Source organism: Petaurus breviceps, unplaced genomic scaffold, assembly GCF_028583685.1.
Source record: "Petaurus breviceps papuanus isolate PSGF00001 unplaced genomic scaffold, PetGlider_PUasm1.0 90696, whole genome shotgun sequence".
NCBI lineage: Eukaryota > Metazoa > Chordata > Mammalia > Diprotodontia > Petauridae > Petaurus > Petaurus breviceps.
In genome coordinates this window covers 9,986,103-9,995,037 of record NW_027187314.1, presented here as the reverse complement: position 1 = coordinate 9,995,037, position 8,935 = coordinate 9,986,103, and the positions used below count along the sequence as shown (strand labels likewise).

The 8,935-nt window shown below is 37.1% G+C and overlaps 1 pseudogene; it reads left to right on the top strand.

The window, feature by feature from the left end:
- Nucleotides 1-6,993: 6,993 nt before the first annotated feature.
- LOC138144297 (RNA binding protein fox-1 homolog 2-like) lies at nucleotides 6,994-8,168 on the top strand (annotated as a pseudogene).
- Nucleotides 8,169-8,935: the final 767 nt, after the last annotated feature.

The window sequence follows — 8,935 nt, the reverse complement described above, 5'->3', positions numbered from 1 at the left end:
GGTTTCATCTCACATCCTGAAAATTGGTCAAGATGACAAAAGAATGCAATAGACAATATTTAAGAGCACTGTGGGAAGAGGCCCTTTAACATATTTGTGATGGAGCTGTGAATCAACTCATCAACTTTGGAAAACAATTTGTAATTGTGCAAAATAAAATGACTAAAATGGACATACCATTTTACACAGAATTTGAATTGTGATTGCTTCTACCCCAAAGTAATCATCAATGATAAAAAAAAAGCCAGTCCCCATAGACATAGTAGCACTTTATCTGGGAGCAATGAATTGGGATCAAAGTGCAAGCTAATCATTTAAAAAACAAATTGTGATATGTATATGTGTCATCAAATGTACTGAGTTATAAGAATAAAAAATAGACTGAATACAGAGAATTATGGAAACATTTATAGGATCAGTTGAAGAGTGAAGTAAGCAGGACCAAGAAAACAATATATTCAGTGAATGCAACAAAGTAAACAGAAAAAAAAATGATCACAAAATTTAAAAAGTAAATGTTGCAAAATTATAAAGAATGAGCATCGTTTCAAAGAAGAAATATGAGAACACTACCACCTCACTACTTTGCAGAGGTAGGAAGTACATAGGTGTGGTATTTCGTACATATTTTCACCTTTTACATGAAGGTATAAAAAAGAATTATAACTAAAAAAGATGCTCACTATCCCCACTATTCTTGGATCATAAGGCTAGAAATGTGAGTGATAGCAACAGATAAAAAAAAGAAACTGAAGACAGGGTGGCCAGGTAGCACAGCGAGTAAGAGCACTGGTTCCAGTGTCGGGATGACCTGGGGATCGAATCAGGGCTGAGAAACTTAGCACTCACCCAGAAACACCTGGCCTGTATAACCCTAAGCAAGTTACATAACCCCAATTGCTTAGGGATGGCCAGGTGGCTCAGCAAGTAATAGCACCGCCTCCAGTGTCAGGATGACCTGGGGATCAAATCTGGGCTCAGACACTTAGCACCCACCCAGAAATAACTGGCCATGTAATCTTGAACAACTTATTTAACCCTGATTGCTCAAAAAAAAAAAAGAAAAAGAAACTGAAGAGATAAAGGAACAAAATATTATCCTTTTGGAATGACATTGTGGTTTAGTTAGAAAACCCCAGCAAATCAAACAAAGGTAAGTGAAATATTAATTTCAGCAAAGAGAAGGACAGAAATTAAGTGAACCTAAAGGATCACTGTTTCTGTACATTTCCAACAAAAGACCAGAGAAAAAAAGATAAATTCCATTTAAAAATATTTACAGGATGAAAAATATTTGAGATGCAATGTACCCAAGATAAAGACAAAGACTACATGCATGTAACCAAATATACTACATAAATACATAACCTAAGTAAGTGGATTAATATTAATTAAATTTTCAAGTTAATTCAATATCATAAAATGGCAATACTACTTAAATTCATGAACTTACTTGCAGTACCATTTAAACTGACTTTAAATTAGATTGGTTTAAATAGCTAGAAAAGATAAGAACATAATTACTCTGAAGGAACAAAACATCAAGGATTTCAAAGGAATGGTGAAAAACTGATGGAAGGAAGGAAGGGGACATGGCTATACCAGATCTCAAACTATATTATAAATCACTAATCAAAATTATTTAGTACTATTTAAGAAATACAGAAATGAATTAGTGGAACAGGTTAGGAACACAACGTGTAGACACACATGAATCTTGTAAACTAGTGTTTGATAAATATTAAAGATATTTACTAAAAGAGTAAACAAAGATTACTCACTAAAACATTCAGGACAACTAGGCAAAGGCTGAAATCAGTTTTGGGCAAAATATCTTTTAACCATGAGAGTACAAACATGTGAATGTCTATTCAGAGATAAGAAGGGGTCTGTGACCATGAATGGGAAAAAAAATAATGTACTTCGAGTTTATTTTTTATTTTTAAATGCTTTATTAACTTCTGATTTACATCATTCATTTCCACCAAATTTTGACTTACAATTTTTCTCCCCATTTTTCCCTACCGACCGCTCCAAAATAGCAGTCCCACAGGATATCCCCTCCTCCAATCTGCTCTCTCCCATATTTTCTCCCATACCCCTTTCAACTTTTCCAGTAGGGCATGCATGGTGTATCTCTATGCTCCAGTGCCTGTATATCTTGTTTCTCAATTACATGTCAAATAAAATTAATAATATTATATATATTTAAACATTTGATTTTAAAACTTTGAATTAAAGATTGATTCCCTTCCTCCCTTGTCACTGACCCTTACTGGGAAGATAAGCAGTTCAGTATAGGTTGTACATGTGTAGCTAATTGTAGCAGCAAGCACCCCGGTGTCCCCAGGGTGGCTGCTCACACAGGTTCTTGGATCTGCTTTGTTAAAGGAAAGCAACTCAAAATGGGTTAACAAGCTTACTTTAATCAGTCAGACATATATCGTTTTACCTAGTTCAGGGGAAAAAGGTCAGCATCCCAAACTTCAAAATATACAGACAGAATTATCAAGACATTAACAGATCAAGTAGACAGATTTCCAAACTGTCCAACCATTACATCCATACCCAGTCAACATCTGGGTTTCCACATCTGGGTTTTTCAAAGCCGGGGGACTCTCAACAATGGCTTCCCAGAATTCAGATAAAATCACAGAACACTTCTCAAAGTGAGTCCCAAAACAAAGCTACACATCAGGGCTTATATAGCCTTCTCCTGGCTCAGAGAATGTAACAACCTTATTGACTCACTGGCCAATCAAGAAGTATCTACTGAAAAACAAGCCTCCCTCCCCAGGCTTCAGGTGCATGTTAGCCTAGGGGCAGGGAAGATCTTCCAAATTTGCATTCCCATTACAACCATTAAAAGCTTCATTAAAGCTCACAATGAAAGAGAATCACTTGTAACAAAGTAAGTGTGATTTAAAATAAAATGACAAAAATAAAATAGCAGAAAGAACTATCAAGCTGTTATATAAACAGCCCAATCCTCAGAATTTCAAAGAGATTTGATTAGATAAAGTATGTACTAAACACTTTTTTTTCTGAGCTAGGCAATAGGTAAAGCACTGGGAAAATACATATATGAAAAAAGGCAGTCACTGCCCTCAAGAAACTTATATTTCACAGAGAGAAGACAACACATAAATGTTATTGAACACCAGGGTTGGGGAGGAAGAAGTTTCCCACACAAGACTGAAGTGGGAAAGTAGTCTGAATCTTCCTTAGTCTTGGGAAGTTCCTTGAAGAAATCTCCATTTGAGGAAATCTCCATGCCTGCTATGGCCATGTCTAACCAGGCTCAGTTTCTGACTCCCTAGACTACTTTTCCAACTCTGACCCAATGGTCTTCTAAAACTAGAGATCCTCCATCCATGAGTCCTTTTCCTTAATTGGTGACTTTGCCCCCAGATATGGAACTTCTTCCTAGGCCCTCTTCTCCTGCATTTTAGCTATTCTACCATTAGAATGCAAGTTCCTTGAGCCAAGGAGTCTTTCTTTTTTGCTTGTATTTGTATTATTCCTAGCCCTTACCACAGTATCTGGCACATAGTAAGCCTTAATAAATGATTTACCTAATCTAATCCCATCTAAATTCTGAGGACTGGTTTGTCAATTCTTTTGGTCATCTCAGAAAAGAAGCCATGACATTTAGAAAGACCTGTTCAGGCTGAAGGAGCTCTTGTGGATTTCTCTATAGTGTTGCAAAGGTTTCTACCTCCCCAAAGTAATTCAACTGTGGGGAAATATCAAGCATTTGGTCAAACACATATGCACAAAATTCTGCTAACATCCATTTGAACGACTGATTTCTTATCCTGTTTTCTTGGGTTCGGTTGTCTACCTTATGAAGTCATCTGCTTCTGGGGAACATTTTTCCACAGAGTTTCTGTGTCATTCAAACTCAGAAACATGCATTGCTGAATCATCATCCTAGAGCCCTTGATTGGGATTTCAGTTGTTAACTTTACTCAAAATAAACCTTGTTCCTGGGGCAGTTTTGGAAAGATAGTCCTCCCAGTAAATCCACTTCCCAGATTCCAAGTTACTTGTTGAGGTTCCCTAGTAATTATTAAACCGACTAGAAAAAAGACAGCATAACTCAGTAAACCCTGACAAAATATAATCACAGTAATTACTCTGGTAATTAGTTAATGTGATGAAAACCAGTTTGAACCTTATGTAGTTAACTTTATAAACAATAAAGCTATAGGAAGAACATAAGATTGGGCTACCCCTAGCTTATTTGAAAATTTGGAGAATTTTAGTCTTCATATACCACTTGTCCTGTCTTTACCTGAATCCTATACATAATATGGATAATACTAATACTAGTAGACTAGAGGAAGAATCAGATTATAAAATAAGTCCTTTGTTGGCAATATCTGAGAGAGGCCTCAAATAGTAAAAAGTCAATCTCCAACTTTTAAGAACAGTCTGTAAAATAAGATACAAAATAGTTTTTTTAATAGTTTGAAGCTTTAGTTTTAAACAAAATGATTACAATATTACAACCTATTCCTTGTCATTAGTAACTCCAATGCTGACCCAATTTGAAAACTGACCTTTTAAATCTAACACTTAAAAACAAGTTGCAATTTTTTCCTTCAAAAAGATTTACATCCATTTAACAATATTAAACTAAAATTTAACATACTAAAATGCTAAGATAGCCAGTCCATTTAATGTATGAGCTTCAACAAATTAAGACAATTTTATTTTTTCCTAAATTTGTTTTAAGATTATGTGACTTCAATAATTCATTATGAGATTTGACAAGTGTTCCTATTTCTGGTCATTTTGAGAACCTCAAGTATTTTCCTTCTTTTTTCCAAATGCATGCACATATATAATGTATGTGCAGTAGGTATAGTAGTGAAAATTTTTCTTTCCTTTGTTTTTACCCTTGTTAACAGGATTTTACTGTGCCAGTCTCTAATCTGAGAATGACAAAACAGCAGACCAGAGATAAAGTGCCAGTAATCAGGTAGCCTTTTAATTAATTAGTTTCATTAGGAGGAGCAAATAAGGAATTCTCCTGACCAGACCACCTGGCTGAAGTGAAGACAGAGATTATATACATAAATCATAAGGGGTAAGGGAGAGGAGAAAGTGGATTAAAAATGTTTTCCTAGGGGCTGCTAGGTGGCACAGTGAATAGATCACTGGCCCTGGAGTTGAGGACCTGAATTCAAATCTGGATTCATAGACTTATCACTTACTAGCTGTGTGACCTTGTGCAAGTCACTTAACCCCAAATTGCCCTGCCTTCCCCTCTCCAAAAAGAAAAAAAAATGTTTTCCTGGGCTTGAGTGATTTCCCACAACAAACAAACAAATGAAAGACAATATATTTCTGGAGCCCAGTCTTTGGGTGTCCTAAGTTGGTGGGTCACAGAATCAATGGGAACAAGTTTTACAATCTTTGATTTGCTTCACTTCTAGTACACAGGCACAAGGATGCTAAGTGATTGAGCTTTGTCAAATTTTGAGCGCTCATTTTAAACAGTATTGTGAGCTCTCTCACAAAAGAGGCAATTCTGAAAATTTAATCTTTTAGTATGTTCATTACACATATTGTGCTGATTATTATAAAAATCACAATTCTCTCCACACCCTTAAACTCTCTTCTTTAAAAAACATATGAACTTAAGAAATAAAACAAGCATTTCCATAACAAAGTGGAATAGGAAACAAAAAAGAGGATTGCTCCTGAAACTGCAGATCTATTATGTACAAGTTGTTATTCCTTTTAAATATACAACAAAGTCATCATGCAATTTTTCCCCTCCTTCCCCACCTAGAGATGGCTACCATTAGATACAAATGTGTGTGTGTGTGTTATTTCTCTGGATGCAGATAGCATCTTCCTTTGTTGGACCTTTATAGTTAATTTGGGCATTTATAATGATTAGAATGACTTGGTCGTTCAAAGTTGTTCTTAAAATAATATTGCTGTTACTTCATACAATGGTCCCTAGGTTCTGCCCATTTTGCTCTTCATTATTTCATGCAAGTCTTTTCATGTTTTTCTAAAATCATTGAGCTCATCATTTCTTATAGCAGAGTAATATATTCCATTACAAACTTATATCACAACTGGTTTAGCAATTCCTTAATTAATAGATATCCCCACAATTTCCAGTTCTTTGCCAGCACAAACAGAGCAGCTATAAATATTTTAGAACATATAGGTTCTTTTTCCTTTTGCCCTAATTATCTTGGAAAATAGACCTAATAATAGACCTACTATTGCTGGATCAAAGGCAGTTAAATGACTCTTTGGGAATAAATACAGCTCACTCTAGAAAATGGATGGATCAGCTCACAGATCTACCAATAATGAATTAAGGTCCCAATTCTTCCACATCCCTGAAAAAAATTTTGACAATAATAAAAAAAAACAACTATTCTGTTTATGAGAGTCTTAATACAACTTGACATGTTTTGAATGATCATTAAAACATATCCAAAGCTTTTTGTTAAAACATATCCAAAACCTGTGTATTTAAGCATCTGTATAAATAGGCATCTATGAATACTCAAATGGACCTGAAAGATGTTCCCTCCAGGATGTTACCTCCAGGATAAAATTTAAAATATATCATTTATAACTATCACTTGACCTTTTTCAATTGTTTTTCATTGGCATAACAGCAAGTTTTAAAGATGATATAATTAAAACCATCAGAAAAAGTTTTAAATATATTCCTTTATCCAATGAAACATTTGAAAGTGAATCACCCATATCCTACTTCTAAAAGTGGAAACGGGGAGAGACTGCCAGAGAGGAAGAGAAAAGAAAAGAAGAAACACTAGCGAGAAAAAGAAAGAAAAGCGGAATAAAGGAATAGAAATTACCCACCCTTACGGATCCAAGCTGGGAGGTAGAGGAGGTGGGGAGGCTGAAAGGAAAAGGCGAGGTGGTGCCCAGCGCCTGACCCGGCCGCTTGTGAGGCTTGTTTTCTTCCTAGTCCTCTGCCCCATTTGGTTTATGAAGAAAAAGAAAATGGTAAGTCTGGGTAACCAGGAGCCAAAAGCCACTCCTGACACCATGGTTCAGCCATTTACCACCACCCCATTTCCACCACCTCCACAGAACGGAATTCCCACCGAGTATGGGGTACCACACACTCAGGACTAAGAAGGCTAGACCAGTGAGCATAACCTGATGCTTTACGGAGGTACACAAACACATGGAGAACAGAATACTAACACCTCCAGCACGCAGAAAGTTGCTCTGACGACTGAAGGAGGGGCAAAGGCAGATGGACAGCAGTCACAGACACAGAGTCGTGAGAATATCCAGAGTAAATCTACCCCTAAACGATTGCATGTCTCCAACATCCCCTTTCGATTCCAAGACCCTGATTTCCGGCAGATGTCTGGGTTTGGCAAAATCTTTGATGTAGAAATAATCTTTAATGAACGTGGCTCCAAGGGATTCGGGCTCATAATAGTGCTGATGCAGTCTGGATCAGGGAGAAATTACACGGCACCGTGGTAGAGGGCCGTAAAATCGAGGTGAATAATACAACAGCACGCGTAATGACCAATAAAAAGATGGTCACACCATATGCAAATTGTTGGAAGCTAAGCCCAGTGGTTGGAGCAGTCTATGGCCCTGAGTTACATGCAGCAGCCTCCAGTTTTCAGGTAGACGTCTAGCTAGGCAATGATGCAGTAGCAGTGCCCCTGTTGGGAAGGCGGGGGATCAACACTTATATTCCGCTGGCTTTCCTTACCCCACTGCAGCCACCACGGAAGCCTCATTCAGAGGAGCCCACCAAAGGGGCCGATGGCGGACCCTGTATAGAGCAGTCCGAGCAGTACCTCCAACAGCCATGCCAGCCTATTGAGGTGTGGTTTACCGGGAAGGATTTTATGGTGCTGACCTCTGGTGGATATGCAGCCTACAGATATGCACAACCGGCTACCAGCCGCCCCTGCAGCGGTTTACAGACTGTTACGGCAGAGTTTATACAGCAGATGCCTACCATGCCCTTGCCCCTGCCGCTAGCTATGGAGTTGGCGCTGTGGCGAGTTTATACCGAGGTGGCTACAGCCGATTTGCCCCTTACTGAAGTGACATGACCTCGCAGACGGGACAGCCCTCCATTCATGAGGCCTGGCTATTGCAATATGTACTCCTAGAGGAACTCTATAGCAAGAAGAGGAAAAACAAACAAACGAAAAACACAAAAAAAGAGGAAATAGTTTTTTATACCTCACTATGTTCTTTGAAGCATTTTTTCTTTAAATTTCTGCCCTTAAAAAATAAATAAATAAATGAAAGTGGAAACAACCTAATCTTGTTGCTTTGCCCAAAGATAAGTTTACCACTCCATTAAAAGGAAAGCTTTTATATTTTTATCTTATCATCATCTTTATCCTATTCTCTGAGAATATGTATAGATGTGTGCAGGATGTATGTATATATGTATGTATGTATGTATGTATACCTCTTACATGACAATGAAATTTCTAAGTAAACTAGAAAAGCCCTATTAGTCTTTAACCAGAATGGCACTCTGCCATCCAGATATTTGTTATGATCTAGTTATTATGCCAAACTAACAACATTTCTTATATTAAATGGTTTCCCTAAAAGCACCATGGAAAAATTAGCATAACTCTATCATGAATTTAAACACAGACCCCAAAAACTTATTGCCAAGCAAATGACGTTAAGTATTTCTGAGTTACAGAAAAAAATTCAATTCATTAGCCTATCAAGTTAGGCATTCTATATCAATTGTATAGCTGGAATTTGCAAACAGACAAAGCAGAAATTAACCAGATAGTGACAGGACTGTAAAGATTCAGCTTGATTTTGCAGACTCTAGCTAGTTGATGTAGCTGTCTTAATGAAATGGTGGTCACAAAAGTAATACACAAAAAATCCTCCTACCATAAAATCAACTAAATATTACTAG